Source organism: Sceloporus occidentalis, unplaced genomic scaffold, assembly GCF_023333645.1.
Source record: "Sceloporus occidentalis isolate IW3139 unplaced genomic scaffold, rSceOcc1.0.p SCAF_3, whole genome shotgun sequence".
NCBI classification, from domain to species: Eukaryota; Metazoa; Chordata; class Lepidosauria; order Squamata; family Phrynosomatidae; genus Sceloporus; species Sceloporus occidentalis.
Window position 1 is genome coordinate 244250751 of NW_028316983.1, and position 27230 is coordinate 244277980.

Genomic DNA, 27230 nt, shown 5'->3' on the forward strand with positions numbered 1-27230 from the left:
TTATGTAGGTTCTCCATGATCATTATTTTTGTTTCCTTTATATTTAGCAACAAGCCTGCCTTTTCTCTTTCTTCTTTGACCCTCCTTAGTAATTGTTCCAAGCCCATGATGTTTCCTTCTAGTAGTGTGTTGCCATCTGCATATCTTTGATTGTTGATGGTCCTTTCTCCTGTCTTTACTCATCCTTCTGTGTCCAAGCTTGCTCTTCACATGATATTGTCTGCTGATAGAATGCATCCTTGCCTCATCTCTTTTCCAACTGGGGACCATTCGGTTTTTCCATATTCTGCTGTAACAGTAGCTTCTTGTCCTAAGTACAGGTTTTTCATGAGGACTATCAAGTCTAGTAGCACTCCCGTGTCTTTAAGAGCATTGCATAGCCCTAGGGCCATACAAATCCCTTCCTTACATGAACAGTATTTTATTAGCACAATGGCTTGGAAAATCGCATATGAATATACACTGGGTCACCTCTTACACTTGACTGCAATATATTTGTTCACAGTCATTGGCTTGTATTTAACAACTTTATTGAATAACAATATCTTCCAGGTGGTAATGAACTTCCTTTAATAGTGTGTGTGTGTGTGTGTGTGTGTGTGTGTGTGTGTATATATATATATGCAAGCCATTACTTGATGTTTCAATTGGCAAGCGACAAACATGGATGGGTGAATTATGCTTTACATTTGGCCATGGTTCAACAATTAGTTTATATGTCCATTTATATGCCATCCTAGAATGTCAGGTCTCTGGGCAGTTCAGTGATGTAAAAATGAGTATGGTAGAATAAAAATACAGTTGTATTTGAATGATCATTGCGGAATAGCGGTCTATAAATAAAAAGTATTATTATTATTATTAAAAAAGTTGTAAAGAACTTGTAAAAATGCAAATGCAATAAATTATAAATAATACTACCCCAAAAACATGGCAACATAGGTCTTTATCCAACTTTTAAACTACTGTCACAGTGTAGAATTAATGCAGTTTGACACCACTTTAGCTGTCATAACCTCATATATGGATTCTAGGGGTTTGTAGCTTGTTATGGCACCAGAGCTCTCTGACAGAGAAGGCTAAATATCTCACAAACCACAAATCCCAGAATTCCATAGCACTGAGCCATGGCAGATAAAACAGTGTCAAACTGCATTAATTCTGCAATGTAAATGCAGCCTTATCCCAACTAGAGTACATCTACTGAAATAATCGGAACTTGGTAAGTCAACACCTGTCAAAAAACTACAAATTCCAAAATTCCATAGAATTGAGCCATGGCAGTTAAAGTGGTATCAAACTCCTTTTTTTTGTGCAGTGTGGCAACAGGCTTTGACAAAGAATACTCAGAGGTGGTTTTGCCAGGTCTTCTGAACTATAGCCAGAGCATCTGGTATTTGTTGATGGTCTACCATCCAACTAATAACCAGAGCTGACCCTGCTTCATTTCCAAGATCAGATGGGATCTGGGCCCTTATTATGCCTAGGAATTGATTATTATTTTTCCTGGGTTAATGTTAGAATTTTATTGTTGCACTTTTGAGAAATACAAGCTTTTAAAGATGCATAAAAAGTTCAAAGACAAAGGGGAGGCCAGAACAGAAATGACCAAAGAAGTCATGAATATTTATCCAAAGGGAATAAGAATGAAGTGCTCAAGGAAATGAATAATAATAGAAAGAGGAGGGAAAGATTGGTATGCAAAGCCACAGTGGAAAATCAGTGCTGAAAATCAAAGCCTTACCTGCAGAGAAAAATCATTGAGAAGGTAAGAGTGAATTTATATACATCTATCTGGTACTTGAAAATGACTGCAGCATCAAGCCAAGACTTGTAGAGGGAGGTAGTGAGAGCTGTCAATCTAGCATTCTTTCACCTTTGAAATTTTTACATTCAGGTTCATTTTTTAAAGTTCAGGTTCTTTCAGTCTAGAAAAATCTGTGAATTTTAGTAATTGCTTCAAAAATGAAATTCTCCCCTAAATGCCAAATCTACAAATCTCAAGGGCTCCAAGTATGAATAAGGCCATATTGTACCTCCTTGGTAAAGAGGGATGCTGTTTGAAAGTGATGGTTATGGCCTATAAAGCCCTATACAACTCAGGACCAAGTCTTCTGGTAGGCCATATCTCCCTGTATAAGCCTGTCCAGAACCTGAGATCCCCAGAAAAGACCCTTCTTTCAGACCCATCACCTTCATAGGCACGACTGGGTGAAACAATACATGGCCTTCTCAGTGGCTTCCCTGGAGTTCTAGAACCTGCTTCTTAGAGAGGCTAGAAGGTTTTCCCCCTTGTTCTACCTCTGTTGATGAGTGGACATCTTTTTTATTATTCTAAGGGCTTTTAGGACTTTGATATCCACAGGGGGTCCTGGAACCAAATCCACACACAAACTAAGGGCTCACTGTACTTTGCTATGTGGCCAACCTGGTTATCCCTCTCTCTGGCTTTGCTTCGTGAATGAAGATTCAGGAAGGACTCATCCCGCGCTTTGTACAAGCACGTTGGTGACTAAAAAGGCCAATCTGGGACAAACAGGTCCGGTTGCAGAATGCACAGCAGAAAGTCTCTTTGGGTGATGTTTCCGGGTTGTGGTTGTTTCTGCGTTATTGTTTCTCTTCGAGACTCGTTCGCCGTGAGCTTTCGAAAAAGGCTGTAGCATCGTGGATAGTGCCTCTCCAGGCCCTCCGATGCGAGGCCAGGGCAAACCATTGTTGGTGATCACTTTGGCCAAGCCTGAGATGTTGTTTCAGGGAAACCTTGTATCTCTTCTTTGGGGTGCCCCTCTTAAGCTCTTGACCCGTGGCGAGTTCACCGTAGAATACTATTTTGGGGATACGATGGTCCTTCATCCTAGAAATGTGTCTTGCCCAACGCAGCTGCGTCCTCAATAGCATGGCCTCAATGCTGGTGATCCCTGCTTGCTCAAGGACAGCAACATTCATCACATAGTAGGTCCAGTGTATATTTAGAATTGGGCATAATCAGCGCTAATGAAAGCATTCGAGGAGTCATAGGTGTTGGTGATAGATGACCTATGTTTCAGACCTGTAGAGGAGAATAGACAGTACAATGGCTCTATACACACTGATTTTTGTGCTTTGCCTCAAGTGTTTGTTACTCCAGACTCTTTTGTGAAGCCTTCCGTATGCACTATATGCCTTTGCCAGTCTGTGATCGATCTCTTTATCAATCTTGGCGTCTGAGGAGATGATGCTTCCCAGGTAGGTGAACTGCTTGGTGGACTTAAGCACAGATGTGCCTACAGTGATGTGGGGATGGTGGTGTTCTTCCTCAGGTGCCGGCTGGTAAAGAACTTCCGTTTTCTTCAGACTGACTTCCAGTCCAAAGAACTCTGCAGCTGTTGCAAAGCAGGATGTTAGGCGATGCAGAGCTGCTTCTGTATGGGCAATGAGGGCAGCATCGTCAGCAAAAAGCAGCTCACGGACTAGATAGTTTACCCTGGATATATATTATACAGTAATATACACTAGAAACCAGAATATAATTAACAAAGGAAGAGAAGTTTGTGAAGTCAAAGGCTTTCATGGCCAGTATCCATAGTTTTTTGTGGGTCTTTCGAGCTATGTGGCCATGTTCTAGAAGAGTTTCTTCCTGATGTTTCACCAGGATCTGTGCATTCTCTGAAGATGCCAGCCATAGATGCTGGTGAAATGTCAGGAAGAAACTCTTCTAGAACATGGCCACATAGCCTGAAAAACCCACAAAAAACTATGCAGAAAAGTTACTTAAAAAATCACAATGTGCCCCCCCCCCCCAAACCCTCCAAAGACATTCCTTCTATTCAGGCCCAAGCAGGGATGGGAGTACCTGCCTTCCAGACCTAAAAGCCTTACATTCTAAAAGGTTCCTGGGTGCTTGAATTCTTGGTTTCCAAACAAACTCCCTCTCCAACCCAACTTTATGTCATTTTACATTTCTTCTTCTTTTTCATTAATTGTTATTTTATTTTTCTGCTGTGACCTGCAGTCTAGAAAACACTTTTTGTCTGTCACCTTTCCCCTGTCTCTCATATCCTTCAGGTTATCTTGCCTAACAATGAACCGATGAATCTGACACAGGGAGAGAAACCACTCTAATGAATTATAATGACCAAATGTACTAAAACATTTTTTTAACCTTCAGCATTAGTTGGAGATCTTAGTCAATTAGGTAGAAGAAAATAGAAAAACAGACAAACAAATGAGTTCATTGGTCAATGGGTGAATTAAATATTTCTTTCCAAGCTCTGTACCCATATCATGTAAAATGATATCAAATGCTGTAACTGCTGTAGCACTAACTGTATTATCAAAGCCGTATCAAATGACTGTGCCTCTTAGTTAACCTCCATTCCAGGAAGATTTCTCATACAATCAAATATTAATAAGGGACCTGCCATGCCGAATGTTTGACTTGCCATAATTCTGTGTCATTATGCCTTTGAAAAGGAGAGCTTGTACTTAGTAGGATAACCTTAACAGCTACATTACTGGGCTGTGTGTGTGGCTGCATTAGCAAGGCACTTAGTTTTATAGCTCACTTTTTTTTTAGCTCACATTTTGATTCAGAATTTAAATGAAACGGCATGCCATACAGAAATGTAAGGACTGGTTGATCCATAAGCTTTAGTGAGTACAGTCCACAAAGGTTGACTTCTTAAGTGCTGCAAAATATCTGCCTTTTGAAATGAATATCTAAGAACACACAAATTCTGAACATACCCGCTTGAAATAAACTGGAAGAGTACTATTACTAATAATAATAATATTTTTATTTGTATACCGCTTTTCCTCCAGATCAAAGCGGTTCACAACATACAAGCTACATGTCACATGCTATAAGCACAAAGCAATACAATACATCAACAGTGACATCAGCGATCTCATACAAATCAACAAAAATCCTCAAAAACCATGTACAAAGCAATCAAAGCCATCAGTTGAGGCCTGTTGCCGCCGGCCTGCCTCTCTCCCCCTCAAGATGGTGGTCGGAAGGAGGGCTCTTTGTCCTTCAGGCGAGGCCTGTTGTTGCTGGCCTGCCTCTCTCCCCCTCAAGATGGTGGTCGGAAGGAGGGCTCTTTGTCCTTCAGGCGAGGCCTGTTGTTGCTGGCCTGCCTCTCTCCCCCTCAAGATGGTGGTCGGAAGGAGGGTAAGAATGGGGATGATAGCATCACATTTGACTGTCATGATGTTACTTTGGAGAGCAAGTCAAGAAGGTATGTCTTCCAAGTAGGATCTGGTGAGAGGAAATACGAAAGGAAATTCCTAGAATGAAGAATAGGATTATAAATTTCCATTAGGTGTGTAATTCTTGAGCTTTTCTAAGTAGCCAGAAGCATGTTATACAATGTAACAGTCATCAAGTAGAAAAGGGAGACCAGTCAACAGCCCACTGTTGCATGGCACTTTGCAGATACAATTGCTCAGATCTGCTCCAACATGAATGCTATTGTTGAAATAGTTCCAGTGGGTGTAACCTTGGTTCATGGTTGTTATCTGATAGTTTTCAATTTGTGCAGCCTGGGGAAGTGGATGGGATGCTTGGAGAGGTGAGAGCCATCACATGTGTGCTTGACCCTTGCCATTAAAAAAGCTAGAGGGGGACTAGATGATTGAGTAAAAAGGATAGTCCTTTCAACAAGGCAGAGTTCCGGCTTTCTTGAAAGAGGTAGATGTTAGGCCATTGCTGAAAACATCATCCTTGACTCTATCAAAGGGCCTCATACCTCTGCCATAGCCCCCATCCCCCAAAGCCATCCCCCCACTCTCCAATCATTGGCAGAATGGACCTCCTTCTAGCTGATCCCTGATAAAGAATGCTGTGGAAGAATTACAGTCATGGCAAAAGTGCTACAATCATGACTAAGTAGCAATAATGAATATGAGAAAATTAAAGATGACTGTTCTGTACTCATGGTTGCTACTTAGTCATGATAGAAAAACTATTGCCACAATTGTAATTGCCCCCACACTTATTTTACTGGGTATCAGATCCATGGGGAGATGGGAGATGGACTTTGAGAAATTACTTGGTTAAGTATAGATATCTAAGCAGACAATTCAGAATATTGGCCCTAGTTTAGGAATTGAAAGAAAAAGAGAAGGCCGAGTGACTATTGGAATGTGAACAGAGCACAGAGAAGAATTCTAGGTGTGGACTATTTTCGCTCAATGCTGTGCTAGAAATTTGGAGACTGAACTGAAATTTCATTTGGGGAACAAAACACTTATTTTAGGGGGCAATACGCACATTTTGTCCCTTCCCCACATAGCTATACCACTGCTTGGAACTCATATTAGGAGAAAGTTGAGAGAATAGGAGGATGGATAGATAGATAGATAGATAGATAGATAGATAGATAGATAGATAGATAGATAGATAGACAGACAGGATGGCACGCTCTTCAATTTCCTATACAGTTGATACTTCCCGTCTGGGGAGATTTGCTTCTGAAACATGAATGGCAAAACGTGCAAAATGGTCACACCCCATATTATTCAGTGGCAGCAATGTGAGTCACAGTTGCATCAGCGCATCCACTTACACACACCACCATTGAATAATATGGTGTGTGGCAATCCACAGGCAGTCAAATCCATGGATCATGAACCCAACAATAGGATGGGTCCACTGTGCAGAAGCAAAGTAGGCAAACAGTGCACTGCAATGGCATAAAGTCTTCCACTGTATCTAACATCAGACCAGTTTTAACATCTAACATCAGGAACTCAACAGACTCTGTGGCACAAAAAGTTTTGCCCTCCAAAATAGGAGGAAAGCTGGTGTACTGTCACTGCCGCCATCTCCATCCCTAGTTCTTTCTCTCTTAATGGGTTGTTTGCTCCAACTTGTTCTCAGTTGCGCTTGCTTCTGATTCATTTGCATGTGTTTCTCATGATCGATATCCCATTCTTTGAATAATACAAGCAGAGTGTCAAGGTGTCCCAAGTTGTGATGGATTCAAATGCCATCAACTGAAAAGCCCCACTCTGCATGTCTTGCAGGACAGGGCTGTAATAAATTGATGTAATTAAAATCTTCCAAGAAGTAGCGTAAAGGGACAGCATTGTCATTTGGAGGTCCATCTCTCTAACAAATAGTATCCTTTTTCTTCCTGTGATACCTCTTTATAAATGAAAAAGACTTCCATACAAGATTTGTTGGTGTGGTTCCCCCCCCCCCCTTTGTTGTTGAGAGGAAATTCAGAATGATTTATGAGGACTAAGCATATGAAAACACTTGATTAGAGATGAAGCACTTGAATTTTTAAAAGGCTCTCTTCCCCTCCCTTTGCCTATGCCTGTTAATTCCCCCCTTCTTCTAATGATCTTTCCTGTGTTCCTAATCAAGAGAACCATAGAAGAGGTGAATGTTTTGCAAGGGTATGTCATAAATGAGGTCTAAAAAGTGCAGATGCAAGAGAAAGAAATACAAATAGATTTCTATACCACTGATTAGTAGTTCTGTCCACATACACTAAGCCACGAAGTTCATCCTAATACACTCTTCATCTTGAGAATAAGGACAAATTCTCAGCTCATTCATCGCTGTGATTGGTCCTCATTCCAACAGCCATGAGAATGAGGCAAGCCAAGCCCAATGACAGCCAGTGTCCTCATTCCTAGAAGCAACCGCCATAGCAGGGTCAATGGTCCCAACTAGAGTAGATTTCTTGAATCAGTCAAGTTGCCAAGTTCCCATTGATTCAAAGGGTCTATTCTGCTTTGAATATTACAATTGGATATTTCCCAAGAGTGGGAATCATGTGTCCCCTAGACGTTGTTGGACCACAGCCCCAGAAGCCTTAGCCAGCATAGCTAGTAGCTGAGAGATATAGGAAGTTGTAGTCCAACAACATGATTCTGAGCCCTGATTTAGGCCAATTAATGGATAGAGATACTTTCTGCATTATGGGGGTATGTGCTCAAAAGAAACAGCTTGGCTTATTATCTAGGCATTCATTAGGCCACAAGCTGCTCACTCATGATCTAGAACTTGGCTGTTGGGTCAAAACTGTGCCAGTCGACATCACTGTTAATGTTTTGTTTAAATAGAATTATAATGACAGCAATATTGTAGTTGTGCCACCCATTATACGACCTGACATGAAGTTCTCAGACACACTTTGGGTAAAGTTTTAACAGATCACATATTTCTGTTTGGCTGGAATTGCTTGTAATTACTTAGCTGTGGTTTGTGGTTGTGTTTTTGCCCATGAAATACTGTTTTCATTATGCCACTGCAGTTGCAGACCTGCAGAGGTGACCCTAGGACACCAAAAAGAAGGAGAGTAAGGAGAGATTGTATTTCAAATTAATATTGAGTGTTTGTTTTTGCCCGAGTTGTGAGCTATTAAGTTTCTTTCCAAGCTATTTGTCTATAGCTATATCAAGGTGGAATATTTTCCCATTCCTTCTCTCTCATTTGTTCTGAAGGTACATAAGGTTTTATGCTCAGACAGAATTTGGCTTAGCAACTTTGTATTCTATGTGCTCCAGCTTTCAAAACTCTCTCTGTGTGTATTTATGTGAATACATGTATCTGTGCATGCCAATATCCAAGATCATGTTTACATAGCATACAGTAACTCTATACTAGAGATAGAAAATATATTCAAAAATATATTGGAAATGACCAGAAATGTTTTTCTTAGGTGTTGGGGAAATCTGGTGAGGAGAATCCTGGCTTCAAATGCATCTTTGCAACTTGGGACTTACTCTGCATAAAATTAATGCATTGTTTTCCTACACAAAAAAACAGCCTTTTCAATACAGAAAATAACGTTCTACATAGAAAATGCTATTTTCTGTGAAAAACAGAAACAGAAAACACACACACACACACGTGTGAATTTTTCACAGAGCAAATCCCAAGCTGTGAATAGTCATTGAAAACTGCACAGTTTTTGAAAAAAAAATTCACACCAGGCAGAAAATTCCTAAAATGTGGGACTTTTGGGGTTAGAAAGTGGGGCGGAGGATGGGAATGTATTTGTGATGGTCCATGGGGGAACTTTTTCAGTTCTGACACTGAACCCGGGACAGGGAACTTTCTGCCTTGATACCCAGAATCAGTCTCTGATTTCTACTACACTACGCTGCTGTCTTGGTTATTGGGAACTGGGTTCTCTGATCCTGATAACACCAACCTTCAGCTGAACGCTGACATTGTGCAACCAACTGTGTCTCTGATAAATGTGTTTGGTGCTTCTGGAATCCTAATTAATTTAATGGTGCATGTCGTGATCATGTCAGTGCCTTGTGTTCTCCTGTCCACCTCCAGTTGTCAACATGTCATATCTAGAAAACTACCAATTGTTCTTGTTGATGTTCCAGGTTGTGGAGGATGAGACTGTGCTTACATACTGACCAGGCATGAAGCTGTCTCATTGCACTGTGAGCAAATATGAACTGCTTGTATAAGCAGGTATTGGATACCTCCTTACACAAATAAGTAGAAAGTACCAACCGCAATGTAACTGGGAATTTCATTGTCATAATGCCAAAACAGAATTCTAGAATCCCTGTTTCGATCCTCCATCCCTTTCCACATGCATAGCTTGCAAGTGTCTGTAGCAAAGAAAAGAACAGCAAAAGAGTACATAAGCCCATCTTTATACTCCAGCTGTGTTCCAAGCAACTTCTGGAGCCTTTTGGTCATGCTGAGAAGTTCTCCAGTACCATAAGGAATGTTGGGATTTGTAATGTTATTTTCGCCTGTCTCAGTGGTGCAGCTCAAGCATTCTTGGCTTCAGAGTTAAAGTGGAAGATACTTGGTGGAATCATCTCTATTTCCATGCCTCACTCTGGGTTATTAGCTGGGCAAAAGTGTTTGCAGGGGGACTCAGTACACCTTCAGCTCAGTTAGAACTGCTCCAACCATTTGCATTGAATATTCATCCACTCTAGAAAAGGGAGGCAGCAAAAAATCTTCAGTAACTGGGAACATTGCCAGCCACTCGATGTGAAAGACAGCCAAGCCAGCTTAGAGATGCTGCCTTGTTTTCTGGAAAATTGGAACTATTGACTGTTCTTCTGTGCCTCTTTCTGTCTTGGTTTTTCTGAGCTATGGACTGGTTTCTTAGGTTCTTCAGGACTGCAAATTGTGTACTTGGCTTCTATTACCTCAAAGTGAATTAAAACACCCATCAACTAATTCTTGCCATTGCTGACTTACATTGCTTGCAAGGGGTAAGCGAACAAGGATTGGCAGCAAGGGGAAACAGAAACAATGGTGACCCACCCCTGAAAGAATGAGGGCCTCGAAAGATGCCCTATATATAAGGGTACGAAGAATATTCAAAAGTATTTGAAACATGGGTTTCTCAAAAGTAAGGAAATCCTGATGACAACAATTTTAGACAGGTGAGAATCTTCATATTTTGGTACTTCTTCTGTGTGAAAATGCATGTGGATGTTTTGCCCAGAAAGCAACATTTTATGCACCAAGAACGGCCTTTTGTACAAAGAAAATGCACATTTTTTGCTAGAAGTTGTATTTTCCACCGTGTGCATTTTTGTTTGTTTTGCACAAAATATGCCCTAAATGCTGAATAGTCTTTGAAAACTCTGCAGTTTTGGATGACCTTCTCACGGTTAAGAGAAATATTGTAAAATTATTCTTTTTTACATACAAAAATGAAATTTCTGAAGGTTTAGTTCCCTATCTATACATCCAGTCCCTGCTATTAAACTTTTGCCTCCCTCAGCCAGCCTTTAGGAGCATTTTCAGTCCATCCAAGCCAAAAAAATAGGCCAGGAATATCGACACCTCACTAGTATGAATAAGGAGCGTTGCCACTGTATACCCAACAGCTGAGAGTAAAGACTCCAGAGAGTTATGAAAGGAGAGAAAACAAATTAAACTGGAAAAAGCTTGATAATATCCCCATTATTATATTTTATGACATAATTAGACCTTCCTGCTATAGATTAAATCCTCCCGGATCTTTAGCTGGCGAGGCATACCGAATTTTTATTGTTTGCTGATTCAATTATCTCATGTTGTATTTACCCTGACACTGTTATTAAGAGATGATAGAAGGATGATGGGGGAATTGTCAATTATCTCCTAACATGGTAGAATATTTTTACCTGTCGCAGAGTAGCAGGGAGAGGTGCCCTGGCATATCCGGTGATCAGGACAATTAGTACTGTTGCCTTAACCTTTCGGGATGCCCTTGCCAGTAAATCATTCACTCATTAACAATAACAGTGTCAATATGTCATGATCCAGGTTGCTACTACTGGCATCCACAATGATTTTTATGAGCAGGCCAGGACACATTGTGCATGGCCATATCATCATGAGTCTGAAGTAGCCTTTCTGTAAGGTTGACCTTTGCCCAATCTCACCCAATATATTCCACTCAAACAGTGGCTCACTCAGGTAGAAATGTTTCCTAGGCCAAGGTCCTATACTGAGGTTGAAAAACATCAGTCTATGCATGTGGAGGTACACATTACTGTATATACTCATGTACAAGTCTAGAAATGTAGGTCAAAAATTTGACCAAAAAACCCTGAGTCAACTTATCTACAGGTCCATGTAAATATTGAATCTTAACTTTTATTTAAAAGAATGAACCATCGCCTGGTGAAAAGCAGGAGTATAACCTGTTCTGGAAGCACCGATCCCCTCTACTTTCTCATCCATCTAGTCTTAAAAGTAAGCACAAAGAGTTATGTCTGCTGGAATTTTATAAGTTCTTTGACATTGTTTTGCTTTGCTTCATCCTTTAGATCCTTTGCTTTATGTCCTCAAGTTTTACCCTCGACTTATCCACAGGTCATATCAAAATCCACAATTTTAGCCGCAAAACTTGCCCTTGACTTATACATGAGATTGACTTATAGTCAAGTATATATAAAATCACAGAGTTGGATAGGACTGCCAGGGTCACCTAGTCTAAATGCCTGCAGCACTGGAATATACAACTACTGCACTCCCAAATGATAGATATTCAAACTCTTTTTAAATACCTCCAAGAAGGAGAGTCCACCACCCTTTTACTGATGGTACAAATTCATTTGCATAAGTGAACCAACATATTAAATGCACAACCAAATGGGCAAGTGACTCTATGTGAAATATGCAGTGTGACTCCATGAGCATTGTCTATTCATGCACAATGTGCATGCTCATCGATGCATTGCAGGCACAGGTGCATTTTTGCAACCTTTCTGCTTCCATATAGCAATGTATACTTGTAGGCTGCTGAATATGCTCTCTGAATTTAAAAGACCATTAAAGACCAGTCTTTTCCAGCAGGCTAATCCAGATGATTTTTAAATTGTGAATTTTAAATGATGAATTTCAATATGGATTGTCTTAACATGTGTACCTCTTTGTCCTTTTAAACTGATGTGTGTGTTAACTGAAGTCTTTTTAACTGATGTTGTTTATCGGTTAATTATTGTTGTCCCCTGCCGCAATCCATGGGAGAGATGGGAAATGATGATGATGATCAGGAGGAGGAGGATGATAGACACAAAACAGAATTTTAGCCCTCTTCTTTGTTAGGATGTTGGGTGAACTGGATTGCCTGATGAATAAATGGAAGATTTCAGAAATTTTGCCAGGGACCTTAAGCATACAGCAATGACTCTAAGGCAGAGATATTTCCCAGTTTTTATTACCCATTCCCAGAATCCTGTCGGGACCTTATATCTTTATAAGTAGACATATTTGCAGGTATTAGAACTGCACAGTTGTGTACCATCCACATCCAGTAGAGAGCTGCTTTTACATTACATTCCACACTGATGTTTCTTAGCATCTTTGCTACATACCTGGATATATGCAAACGTAACAGGTTGTATATGCAACATAACAGGTTGTATACTATTCCAGCGAATGACTGTATTATTCTGCAACTAGGATGGTAGTCCAAGCAACTGATGGAGCAGGCAATACACCACAAAAGTCATATTCTTCTGGCTGGGAGATTCTGTGAATTGTAATCAAAAGAATGCATTTCCTAAGCTCTAGGGTTGGAATTTGAAGATCTGTAGACTATTAATTGAGTTGATGGCACTGATAGTTCAGTCATGATCACACTGCTCTTTAAAATATCAGTGTTGGTTGAAAAAAGGTTTTAGTAACCAGAGTAACCTTGACCTTTCTCCCCCCGATTTCTATGTTCTGCTGTCAGTGGAATTCTATCTGCTAAAGATCTGATGACAGGGCATCTCCCACTGGGGCATTTCAGGCCTGATGAATAATGCATTCTTTGTAAAGCTTATAAAAGAAGATTCATCATTAATGACCTATAGACAGGACAGGCTGTGTATTCTTACTTTTCCAAGGTTGGGATGTAGTTTTTGAACCAGAATTCAACATTTTAGAATCATTTTGATTCAAAACATGCTTCTACTCTGGAAAAAAAAAGGCTTGAAGAGATGAGAATCTGGTGAAATCTCAAAAATGGAGAAGCTAAGCAAGGTCGCTGGATGCAACTGGATGATACATCAATGTCCTTCAGAACTTCCTTTTCTTCCCTGTGTCTAAGAAAAGCACAATAGTTAAAGTAACTGCATTGTTCTCATGACTGGAATGTAGTCTTTATTATTATTATTAACCTTTATTTATAAAGCGCTGTAAATTTACACAGCGCTGTACATACAATCTTTTTAATTGGACGGTTCCCTGCCCTCAGGCTTACAATCTAAAAAGACACGACACAAAAGGAGAAGGGAGTGGTGGAGGGGAAGGGGCCTCTATAGTAGGATAATACATATAAAATACATAGCAATACAGGAAATGATTCAATAAAACAGGCAAGAAAAGAACATCAAATAGCAAGTGACAATTATGCAATGCCTGGGAACGCTGCCCTGAACAGAATGGTCTTCAACTCCGTTTTGAAGCTGGTTAAAGAAGTGATGACTCTTGCTTGTGGAGGAAGAAGGTTCCAGGAGTGAGGGGCAGCGAGTGAAAAGGGGCGAATCCGAGATGAGGCAGAGGAAATCCTGGGCTGAGACAGCACACCTTGACGACCAGAACGGGCCCTAGTGGGAAGGTGAGGAGAAATAAGGTCTGATAATTAAGGGGGGGGGGGCAGCCCATGGAGGGCTTTAAATGTCAACAGCAGGAGCTTATACTGAATGCGGAAAGGGAGGGGGAGCCAGTGAAGGGATGCCAACACAGGAGAGATGTGGTCAGAGCGGTGGGCGGATGTGATAATGTGTGCAGCTGAATGCTGGACAGAGATTAAAGGACGGAGGTGAGAAAGAGGAAGCCCAGCCAGGAGGACGTTACAGTAATCAAGTCATGAGACCACTAGGGCATGGACCAGGATTTGGCAGTAGAGGCAGAGAGATATGGTCAGATTTTGGCAATATTGTATAAAAAGAATCTACAAGCCTTGGCTGTGGTCTGGATCTGAGGGATACACAACAGAGAAGAGTCAAAGATAAAACCAAGACTGCGGGCTTGCTGGATTGGTTGAATGGAAATGTTGTCCACAGAGACAGAAAAGGAGTATTGAAGGGTGGGCTTAGGAGGAAAGACAAGAAGCTCCTCTTGGACATGTTGAGCTTCAAACGCCGATGGCGCATCCACTGTGAGACAGCTGTAAGGCAAGACGAGACTTGCTGTTCAAGCCTTGGAGAAAGGCCAGGGGCAGAAAGATACAGCTGGGTGTCATCGGCATACAGATGGTAGGAAAAACCAAAAGAGCTGATGAGTTTACTTAAGGACAGTGTATAGAGAGAAAACAGAAGGGGACCCAGAACAGAGCCTTGGGGAACTCCAACAGATAAGGGAACAGGAGAAGAAGTCTGACCGCCTGCAACTACTGCAAAAGATCTGCCAGACAAGTAAGATCTAAACTAGTCGAGAACAGAGTCTGAGAACCCAAGGTCAGAGAGTATGTCAGTTAGGAGACAGTGGTCAACAGTGTCAAAGGCTGCAGGCAAATCGAGAAGGATGAGAACAGAGTAAAGGCCATTAGCCTTGGCCCGCAAAAGGTCATTCGAGATCTTAGTGAGAGCAGTCTCAGTAGAATGCCTTGGGCGGAAACCAGACTGAAAGGGATCGAGGGTGGAGTTGGCTTCAAGAAATTCAAGACAGAGAGAATAAACAACCCGTTCCAAGACCTTAGAAAGAAAGGGAAGAAGAGAAGTCGGGCGATAGCTAGACAAAGAGGAGGGGTCAAGAGAAGGTTTTTTCAGAATTGGAGAAATGAGAGCATGTTTGAAGTCCGAAGGGAAGGAGCCTGTAGAGAGAGAGAGATTGAAGATATAGAAAAGCGAGGGCAGAAAGGAGGGAGCTATAGAGATTAGAAGACGAGTAGGAATTGGATCAAGAGGACAGGTAGCAGGTTTGGAAGAGTTCAGAAGTGTGGAGAGTTCATCCAAAGAGGCAGGAGGAAACACAGAAATTTTTTTAGGGGAGGGCGAAAGAAGATTATTAAGTAATAGTATATAACCTGTTTAAGAGAAATAGACCAAACAGGAAAGGCGAACTAGCATTATATGCCAAGGATGTTTATGCCTGTGAAGAGATTTGTGACTTAAATCCTGGAAACCAGATTGAGAGCATCTGAGTAAAATGTAAGGGGCCAGAGAAGCAACAGTGATGTAATTATTGGGGTCTATTACAGATTCCCAAGACACACTGAGGACTTGGATGGTGCCTTCCTGGAACATATGGCCACACATTCAAAAAGAAGAGATGTAGTTGTAATTGAAGTTTTCAGCTATCATGATATTTGTTGGAAGTCAAACTCTGCCAAGAATATAAGGTCCAAAATATTCCTCACTTGCCTTGCAGAAAATTTCATTCTTCAGAAGGTGGAAGATATAGCAAGGGGAACAACTATTTCAGATCTGATCTTAACCAACAGTCATGTCCTGGTTAATGCGGTGCAAGTGGTGGGATCTTTAAGTGGGAATGACCATGTTCTCCAGGAGTTTGTTATGCAGCAGAAAGAGGAAGCCAAGCATAGTCAAACACAACTCTAGATTTGTACCTGAACCGAAAGGATGCTCACCAATGACTCCCCTTCATCCTGGAGACAAGTGACTATTATTATTATTATTATTATTATTATTATTATTATTATTACTACTACTACTACTACTACTACTACTACTATTGGGGTGCCAGTTTCGGTTTTGGGTCCAGTGTTATTCAACATTTTGGATGATAGAATAGAGGGTATCCTTATCAATTTTGCAAGTACACCAAATTTTGAAGGGTATCCAATAGCTGCTGGGGCTTGGTTCCAGAACCCCACCATGCATACCAAAATCCATGGATTTTCAAGTCTCATTATATACAACAGCACAGTAAAATTGTGTCCCTTATATAGCATAGAAATCAAGGTTTGCTTTGGTTTTTTTTAAAAAAATATATTTTCATGCTATGGATGGTTGTATCCATGGACACATAAATCGTGGATACAGAGGGCTGGCTGTATGTATTTCAAATTGTTTTAAATTTTTAAATACAATAGTCTACTTAATGTTTTTTTTTAATTATTTGTACAATATATTGTTTTAATTGTGTTTTGTTTCAGACTTATACTGTAAACTTCTTTGGATCCCATACTGGGAGAAGAAGTGGTTTTGTTTGTTTGTTTGTTTGTTTGTTTGTTTGTTCAGATAGCTCTTATCACCGCTTTTGAGCTTCCTAACAGAATGCCTCCTAGCATTTCTAACCACAGAGGGGACTATCCTTCTCAAATATCTGATATAATAATAATAAATAAAATCTTTATTTATATTTCCTGCCTCTCCCCATGGATTGAGGCGGGAGTACATCAAGCACAAATTTATCTAAAATTACAACAATCAATAAGACAAAATTTAATAAAATTGATACAAATCCATACCTATATATGAGTAATGGAGGTAGAGTGTTACCTAGGTTGAATTATGGTGGATCAAGTGGCTAGGCCTACTGGAAGAGATCCATCTTAAGTGCCTTTTTAAAAGCATCTAGGGTGTTAATACGACAGATCTCTTCTAGTAGGTTGTTCCAAAGTCTGGGGGCAGCAGCAGTAAATGTTCTATCATAGGTTGATTTCAGTCTGATTTTTGGGTACTCTAATAATATCTTTTCAGATGTTCTGAGTGTGAGGGGTGGATTGTTCCTTCAAGTAACTTGGGCCTGAGCCATATAGGGCTTTAAAGGTAATGACCAACACTTTGTATTGGGCCCGGAAGCTAATCAGTAGCCAGTGCAAAGATTTTAATATCGGTGTAATATGTTCTGATCTAGATGTTTTAGTGATCAGTCTGGCTGCAGCATTTTGAATCAGTTGAAGCTTCCGGGTTTGATACAAAGGTAGCCCCATGTAGAGCGCATTACAGAAATTTAATTGAGAGGTTACTAGCGCATGTACCATTGTTTCAAGGTCCCTCTGGGTGGTGGACCGAGAATCAGATGCTATCTTAACTATCTTAACTGCTATCACCTTGGCCTTGGAGGGGGAGAAGAAGAGGCAGAAACAGTTCCATCATGCCTAGGCCCAGAGAAAGTTGAAAGACTCTCTGTCCATCTTGACTTCTACCACCCTGGTCTTGGAGAGAGAAAAGAAGAAGCAATATCTGCTGGGCTGAAGGAGCTCTGGAGAAGCACAGGCAATATCTGCTGGACTTTAAGGAGCCCTGGTGGTGCAATGGTTAAATGCTGGTATTACAGCCATTCATAGCTACAAGGTTGTGAGCTCAATCCCAGGCAGGGCTACAGGGTCCACTCAGCCTTGCATTCTTCTATAAGTCACTAAAATGAGTACACAGCTTGTTGGGGGCAATTAGCTTACAGACTGTAAACTGCTTAGGGAGTGCTTAAGTGCATTGACAAAAGGTATAGAAATGTACTTGCTATTGCTATTGCTATTGCTATTGCTATTGGTCTTTATCCCCTTCCCCACTGCCATCTCCTTCTTTCGTGTCATATATTTTTAGATTGCAAGTCTGAGGGCAAGGAACTGTCAATTAGCAATCTTTAAACTGAATTGAGAGCTTTTGTGGCTGGAGAACAGATTATAAATACTCTAAATAAATAAATAAATATTGTAAAGAAATGGTTATGTGTGTATCTCTTCCTAACCATCAGAAGATTATCTCTTGACATTAATTTCATGGATGAAAGTACAACTCCACATGATTAACACCCATCGAATAAAAAGAGAATATGAGCCCAGCTTCCATAGCAATGAACAGTTTCAAATGCTTAAGTCAAAGAGGAAAAATGAAACTGGGACTTAGTTACAGGAATGCTGATAGCTCAATATTTTTCCATGCACATTAGGAATATTTTACACCAGACATTTTCAACAGCTTATTTAAAAAGACACCTGAATCACTCATACAAATTGACAATTATAATTGTGAGTTAGAAAGATTATTGAAATGTTTTTATAATGGAATTCAGGATAAAATCAGATACAGTACACACAAGCCTTTTTTTTATGGTGGTGGTGGTGGAAGGTATGGCCAAAATCATATTAACTAATATAGAGAAACCGAAGTAAGGGGGCCAGGCAAGGATGTATTTTATCACCCTGCTTGTTCAAATTGTACACAGAAAATATAAGAAAAGCAAATTTAGACTCAGAAGAATGGGGAGAGAACATAAGAGGAAGGAGCATCAAGAAATTATGGCATGCACATGACACCATACTATTAGCAGAAAAACATCATGGACTTGAAATAATTAGAGGAATAATTGGAATAATTAGTCAAGAAAGAAAGTGCAAAGGAAAGTTTACTGCTGAACATAAAGAAAGTTTACTGATGAACAAAAACAATGACCATGGAGAACCTGCATAAATTCAGTTTAGATAATGAGGAAATTGAAATAAAGATTTCTTATACCTTGGATCAAACACTGAACAGAACAGAGACTGCAGTCAAGAGATAAGAAGAAGACTAGGAATAGAAAGGACAGCCATGAAAGAGTTAGAAAAGATCCTGAATAGTAAGGATATACAACTGAGCACTAAAGTTAGAATCATCCTAGCCATGGTATTCCCCATCACTATGTATGGATGTGAGAGCTGAACAATGAAAAAAGCTGATAAAAAGCAAAGCAGCTCATTTGAGATGTGCTGCTGGAGAAGAGTGCTCAGAATACCAGGGACAGCCAAAAAAGACAAACAAATGGGTCCTTGTCTGAAATCAAGCCTGAAATCCTCCTAGAAACCAAGATGATCAAACTGAGGTCATACTTTGGCCACATCATGAGGAGGCATGACTCATTAGAAATGACAATATGCTAGGAAAGGTTGAGGGTGGCAGAAAGAGAGGAAGAACGGGTGGCAGATGGGTAGACTCAGTCAGGGAGATCATGGGCATGAGTCTGCAAAACCTAAGCAGAGCAGTGGAAGACAGAGAATCTTGGAGATGTCTCAGTCACTGGGTCACCATGGGTCAAAGGACTGAAACAGATGGTCCTGAAAGTCCAGCTCAGCTCTGGCTTAGGGGCGTGTTGCTTAGGCATGCCACACCCCCAAGTTGCCTGGAAATCCCGCTGGCAATTACATGCTGGCGGCTTCTGGACGACTTGGGAGCATGGTATTCAAATGCTACTCGCCCCAGAGCTGGCAAAAAGCCAGCTCTAGAGATGAAGGGATGGCTTTTTTTCATCCCAAATAGGAGTGGACTTTTCCCACTCTATATGGGTTGGAAGCTGGCTGGATTGGGAACACAGTGCGCAGTTGCTGCAGCCTCAATCCGGATCTCTCAGGACAGCATCACGCCACCCCTTCAGAGCCATCTGTTTCGCCCCAAAGTCAACTTGAGGATAGTCAACAACAACAAGAGCAGGTGAGCTATTGTTTTAGGTAATCTATTGTATTAGTCCAATTTGTCTGTGTTATGACTGTGCTATGCCCATTCAACCATTGATTCAATGATCTCCTTGAGTTGGGATTAACCAGTAGGATTCAGGCTATTGACTGAGATTCTACATTGTGTTTGTTAGAATAAATTGTAGAATCACAGAGTTGGAAGGGACCACAAGGATCATGCAGCCCAACAGCCTCCTTGTAGAAATACACCATCAAAGTACTCCTAACAGATCTTGATGTCATTAATGTTGCTACCAGGTCCTCTTTGACATATGGTGACCCTATGAATGAGGGATCTCCAAGTCACCCTCTTTCTCAGGTCTTGCAAACTCAGGGCCTCACTTTCTTGATTGAATCTATCCACCTGTAATGTGGTTTCCCTTTTTTCTCCCTACTTTCCGCTTAAACAAGCAATATTCGCTTTTATAATGAGTCATTCCATCTCATGCGTTATCCAAAGTAGCATTGCTCAGTTTAGCCATTTTGGCTTCTGGGGTAAGTGCAGGCTTCTAGGGAAAGTTACCAAACGTTGTTTTAAAAATGTTATTTAAAAGGTATTTTAAACGTTTTTAGACTATTTTTCTATTTTATTTTTGGGAGTTTTAAAATCATCATAATATATTAATCCAAAAAATGCATTAGTAATTCATTAGTAGCACATGACATTCAACACCTGCACTAATGGTAACAGTAATGGGTTACAAAAATGTTATAATAACAGCTAAGCACACCCACATTATATGTTACAAGGAAGCATTGTTTGCATTAAATTACTAGATTTCAGTTGAAGCAGAAAATGTATTTATAAAAATAATACAGTCAGCCCTCCTTATAGGTAGGCTTGCCTTGAGCTCACATGGAAGGCAAGTCCAGGCAGAAATAATGGGGCATATACTCTCACCGTGCACCATGCGCCCTGTGCACCACCATGAGCATGCACCCCATTATTTCCTATGGTGCTTGAGTATAGGCTCTTTTCCCCATACATGGGGGGGGGGGGTTCTGGAACGGATCCCCAATGTATGGGGAGGGCAGACTGCATAATGGGATCCAGTATACCTGAAAGATTAATTTTTGCTGGAGTAAACATAGTTTTCGGTCTAAAAAAATTTCAGACATTGCCTCATTTTGGTTGGCTGTATTAAAGTGATGGCCAAGATTGTACCTCAAAGAGACAGAGTGTAAAAGGACTCTAACAGAATTAGGGGACAGTGGTTTTTTAGTGAATTGTAAAACTGCAGCTGAATACACAAACAAATTTTGAGGATATATTGCAGTGAACAATGCACACCCACATTATCATATACAATGAAATGCTTGTTCAACTCTGCTTCCACACTCTTCAGTTGAATATGGATGTTAGGGCATGGTCAAAAAAAGTACATCCAAATGTGTAAAGGAACACATGTAGGACAGGCCTAAGTCACATACAGAATGCCAGCCATTCATTTTGTGTTAGAAAAATCTTTGGAATTTGTAAATGCATAAGTTCCTTTTTTAAAACTTGTATTCCTGTGATATGTAATCTAACTGATGGTGAGTGTAGCTGGATCACATATGCTCTTACTGTTGTTACAATCTACTCCAAAATTGGAAAGATAAACATTCCCGCAGCTATTATTCAATGATCAGAAGATGTTAATGCTTCAGCTAAACTGGAATGTATATTTTATAGATGAAAAAGTATTTTAAAGAAATGTGGTCATGTTATATTAATGTATACACCCAAGCCATGTTCATATCCTATTAACTTTTTCAGTTTTTCAGGTATTATTTTCTTTCTTTTCTTTTCTTTTCATTCCCCTCCCCTTTTTTTTTGGTAATCATACTTTTAAAATCCTATTGAAAAGTCATAATGGATGCCAAAGCAATGGGGATTTTAGTTCACCTTCCCCCAGCGGATGCTTCTATCCCTTTTTGGTCCAAATTCAGATTAGAAAAAATATTCCAGAAACTCTACATCAAAATTGCTTTGAAACTACCTTGCTAAGTCTGCATCTGCACTGTAGAAATAATCTAGTTTGACACTACTTTAATTGTCATGGCTTAATGCTTTAGAATTCTGGGAATTGTTATGTTTCGTTGCACCAGAGCTGTTTGACAGGGAAGAGTAAATGTCTTACAAAGCTACAGATCCCAGAATTCCGTAGCAATGAGTCATGGCAGTTAAAGCAGTGTCAAACTTGATTATTTCTGCAGTGCGGATGCAGCCTAAGAGCAAAACTCTTGATCTTGGAGGATAATGGACATGACCTTCTGATCCATTTCACATGGGCAGAAGGCATGTTTGTGTGACTCTGCTCATGTACTGTTTATTTGTATATCATACAAGGAGAAAGTAATTGTGTACAGCCTTTGCTCATCCAGAATACAAGATTCACCCTTCTGAGAGTGCATAGGTACAGAGGGAGAGATGGAAGAGGGAGACATTAAAATGTGTCAATTGTTCTTTTTTATGTACACAAACACAATACCATAAAGGCCCCAAGAATTCAATACTGCAGCTAATTCTCTTCAGCAATTCAATCTATTTCATTTACAAGACAATACATCACCCAATTTATAACCGATCTGTTAGCCTGTGAATCAATACAAATCATGAAAGCACATATACATTAGGCACTGTACATAAGTGAATCTTGTGTTCCCCCAGGGTTTGTGATCCAGAGCCAAAGGCAGTTTTGAAATATATATATATATTCCTTTCATTCCTAATGGAGATAATGCCATGCCAGTCATTGTGGTCTCTATTATTATTGAAGACACAATAATAGCAGGAGATTGAATATAATGTCAGGGGGTGAGGCAACATTTTGATAAGCTTCCATTTTTCAAGTCAAACTAAGAACAAAGAAATGCTTAGTCCACCTTTTGGAAATGTGGCCATTCTGTTTATATGTAGTCACACTCTGCTGCTTCTCACTGCCTAACAGCATAGATGAAGCAGGAATATGTTGTGAAATGTTTCTTACAGTTAACTACACATGCACACCTTGGTGACCATCAGTAATATAAAACTAGCCTTTTGCAAAACACATTGCAGAAATAGTCCAGTTTGAAACTGTTTAACTGCCCTGGCTTAGTTTAGGGAATCCTTATTGTGGCGCTAGAGCTCTCTGACATAGAAGGCTAAATGGCTAACAAAACTATATTTCCCAGAATTCCCTAGCACTGACCCAGGGCAGTTAAGTCAGTCTCAAAATTGATTATTTTCTGCAGTGTGTTTTGGACACAAGTTAAGAATCCTGTTGGCTACCTAAGAGAAGAGTAATCCTGGGTTACATCGCTTCTCGGCCTTTTGGCTAAGATTAAGTACAGTTATATCAGTGTACTTACCTGTGATACATTCATTTCCAGCAGATAAGGTCCCATCATCATCTAGAATGGGTAGCTCCTGCCATTTGCTCCTAAGAAGACAGGGAATAAACACAAAAGCCATGCCTAGTCCCCTGTGGAAAGGGCTACCCCCCACCTTAGGAAGCCAGTAATTAGCCAGCCAAAGCAAACATCACCACTGACCAAAGTCAACAGCAAGGTTATCTATATTTTATTTTAACCCATAGAATCATAGAGTTGGAAGAGACCACAAGGGTCCAACCCCATTCTGCCATGCAGGAAATCTAAATCAAAGCATTCCAGACAGATGGCCAGCCAGCCTCTGTTTGAAGATCTCTAAGGAAGGAGACTCCACTGCACTCTGTGGGAGTTTGTTCCACTGTTGAATAGTCCTTACTATCAGGAAGTTCCTCCTAATGTTTAGGTGGAATCTCTTTTCCTGCAGTTTGCATCCATTGTTCCATGTTCTAGTCTTTGGAGCAGCAGAAAACAAGCTTGCTCCCTCCTCAATATATCCCTTCAACTATTTAAACAGGGTTATCATAACACCTCTTAACCTTCTCTTCTTCAGGCTAAACATACTCAGCTTCTTAAGGCATTCCTCATAAGACATGGTTTCCAGACCCTTCACCATTTTAGTTGCCCTCCTTTGGACACGCTCCAATTTCCCAATGTCCATTTTGAACTGTGGTGCCCAGAACTGGACACAGTATTCTAGGTGAGGCCTGACCAAAGCAGAATAGAGTGGCACTATTGCTTCCCTTGATCTAGACACCCAAGGTAGACACCAAAGGCCAAAGATGGGCAAGACCCTAACAACAGGCCAACGACCAAACCAGAGAATCATCAGGTGGTATCTGGATCCTCCATCAGCACCCATGGGTGGGCCGTATGATGGGAAATGAACGTATCACAGTAAGTACCAACATTCCTTTCCCCAGCAGACAAGGTCCCATCATCCTCTATGGTGGAATTTACCAAAGCCACCCCTGAAATAGGGAAGGAGATGAGACTATCTATGGGGGATCCTGGGGTCACCCTTTGAGGAACCCATCTCCCAAAGCCACCATCATGGCCTGGTAGACATCTCATTTGTAATGACTGATGAACGTGGAAGGAGATTTCCATGTCGCCACCCTGAAGACTTCCGCTGGGGATACATTAGTGGCCCAAGCCACAGATGTGGCCATGCTCCTGGTGGAAATGAGCCACTCCACTCTCTGGGGAAGAAGCAGGTCCTCAGACTGGTAGGCCCAGGGTAGACAATGACTCCTTCTATCCCAGGAGCCACTGCTAGATAGAGGTGAACAGCACCTCCTAGGACACAGTGCCCCTGAGAACTGGGCAATCCTGGGGGTGAACAAAATTTTTCCCTGCATCTGGTTTCAGCCACAGAGAGTACTCAGCAATGGTTTTATATCATCCTAGAGAGAAGTGACTACTGTGGTGCCTCAGGGTTCTGTCCTGGCCTTGGTGTTGTTTAATAGCAATAGCAATAGCAATAGCAAGTACATTTCATTAACATCTTCATAGATGATGTAATAGAAGGCATGTTCATGTGGCCGTGTTCTAGAAGAATTTATTCCTGATGTCTCACCTGCATCTGTGGCTGGCATCTTCAGAAAATGGTGGCAGGAGGTGTGGGGGTATATATATACTGCATCCTTCAATTCACATATTTCATAAAACACACTCCTTGAATGGTCTTTGTCAGCAGCCAGCTTTTCCCCTGAGTCCCATTGTTCCATTGCCAATGCAAAACACTGATGGGTGGCCTGGTGTGAAGATGCCATGCTGTCCTCCAAATAAGAAGTTTGAAGTACAAATATAGCATTATGATGTTGTCATGATATCAGAGATACAGACTCGGCAGTGCAATGTATGCTGCTCAAAAAGTGTTATCTAGAAAAATCAATATTTATGAACACTCCAGTAAATTGATGGGTTGTGGAATACAGCAAGGAGTCAAAAGTTATCATTATCTGTCAAAGTAGGCTGTCATTACTGTAAAACACACAAGCGAGTTTCATCTTCTCATCACTACCAATAACCCACCCACTCACCAACCTCCCCTCCTGCCATGCAATCTATGCCAGCAGTTGCAAGAAGTCCCTCCCATCTCAGTGGGTGATGTTTGGGCCCTGCAGGAGACGGGGGAGGAAACATCTGGATGCTCTTTGAAAAACTGAGACACTTTAAAGTTCCTCAAATCATTACAAGCACTCTGAGATTTTCACAGATTTGAGAAGTATTCAAAGTATGAAGTACTTTACAACATTATAGGGAAAAGTTCTAAGCACTGGTTCTACACTGTTCTTCATTGTTCTCCATATGTGTAATTACTTCTGTCCTCCCCACACAGATGCATGCTCTCCAGTGTTCTCATCTGTTCTGACTTTTGGGTGTTCAGTACATAGTAGCTTTGTTGTTCTTCTGTGCCTTCAAGTCATTTCTGGCTTACGGTGACTCTAAGGTGAACCTATCATGTTCCCCCCCCCCCAGGGCTGAGAGTATGTGACTCATCGAAGGTCATTCAGTGGGTTTTCACGGCTGAGTGGGGAATCAAGCCCTGGTCTCAGAACCATAGTCCAACACTCAAACCGCTATGCAACACTGGCTCTGGAGCTACCTTCCATCAATAGCTTTTCCACCAGCACTCAGAAGTAGCTAATTTTTCTAATGAATATTTGTCTCCTATTATAATTAGTTTCTTTGGTAAACAGCTATTTTTGCAGTGATGAGCTGGATCAGACTAACATTTTGCTTTTAACAGCCATGATTGTAATGGACTGCATCTTAGTAGAATGACAAGAAGTTGATAGATTTTTCTGGGTTTTTCAGGCTATGAGGCCATGTTCTAGAAGAGTTTTTTCCTGATGTTTCACCAGCATCTGTGGCTGGCATCTTCAGAGAATGCCAACCACAGCTCTGGCAAAATGTCAGGAAAAAAAGTCTACTCAAACACAGCTTCATAGCCTAAAAAACCCACCAAAAACTATGGATACCAGCCATGAAAAAGCCTTCGACTTCACATGAGAAGAGGTTGTATGCCAGTTACTCATTACTGGGTGTGCAGGCTGAGCAATGGGATAAGGTAGGGAAAGGATCAGATGAGTGGCTGCCTCATGATGCAGCAGAGAAAAAATGTTTCGTTGAGAAGACAGGGCAGGAGACATGACATTGCTTTGATTTCTGTGAAGAATCTGGGGGTTATTGTGGAAATCTATGCTTCTTTGAACATCATGCCTTTGGTGGTCTCTTTCCACAGCAATCCTCTATGCATTTTTTTTTTTGTTGCTCTCTCAGTATTTTTAGCATGTGAAACCTGAACTGACTGCTTAAAGCAATCACAGAGCTTTCCCCCTATGATTTCCCATAGTAGTAGTAATAGTAACAGGGAACCCAATGAATGACTGTTCTGGAGTGCAGTGACAGTCAAAACTAAAGGAAGGAACCGGTGAGTGATCAAGGGATGAGTATGTAGTTCCTTAAAAAAATAATAAAACAAAGCCCATCAAGTTCCACATTCAATAGTATTCAGCCATCAGGCTCACTAGGAGCACTAAGTCCAATCTTTCTTTCTCAGCTATACCTATTTCACAAGGAGCCCTGGTGGGCCAGTGGTTAAATGCCTCTACTGCAGCCACCCACTCACAAACCACAAGGTTGTGAGTTCAATAGCAACCAAGAGCTCAGGGTTGACTCAGCCTTGCATCCTTCTGAGGTCACTAAAATGAGTACCCAGCTTGTTGGGGGCAGTTAGCTTACACATTGTAAACCGCTTAGGGAGTGCACTGATAAGCAGTATAAAAATGTACTTGCTAAATTTACATTTTAACGTTGTTGTACAGATGCACTTTGTGGGGTTGTTGAGAAGACCGTATGGTCAGGGAAGGAGACATGGGCATCACTCTGAATTCCTTAAAGAATCTGAAGATTATTGTGGAAATCAATGCTTCTTTGAATGTTGTGCCTTTGGTGGCCTCTTTCCTCAGCAATCCTCCTCAACTTTGAATTTCTACCAGGTAAAAGTTTCCGCTTTCGGGTCATTTCACATCAGCTTACATCCTCAAAGTTGCCTCTGATGGC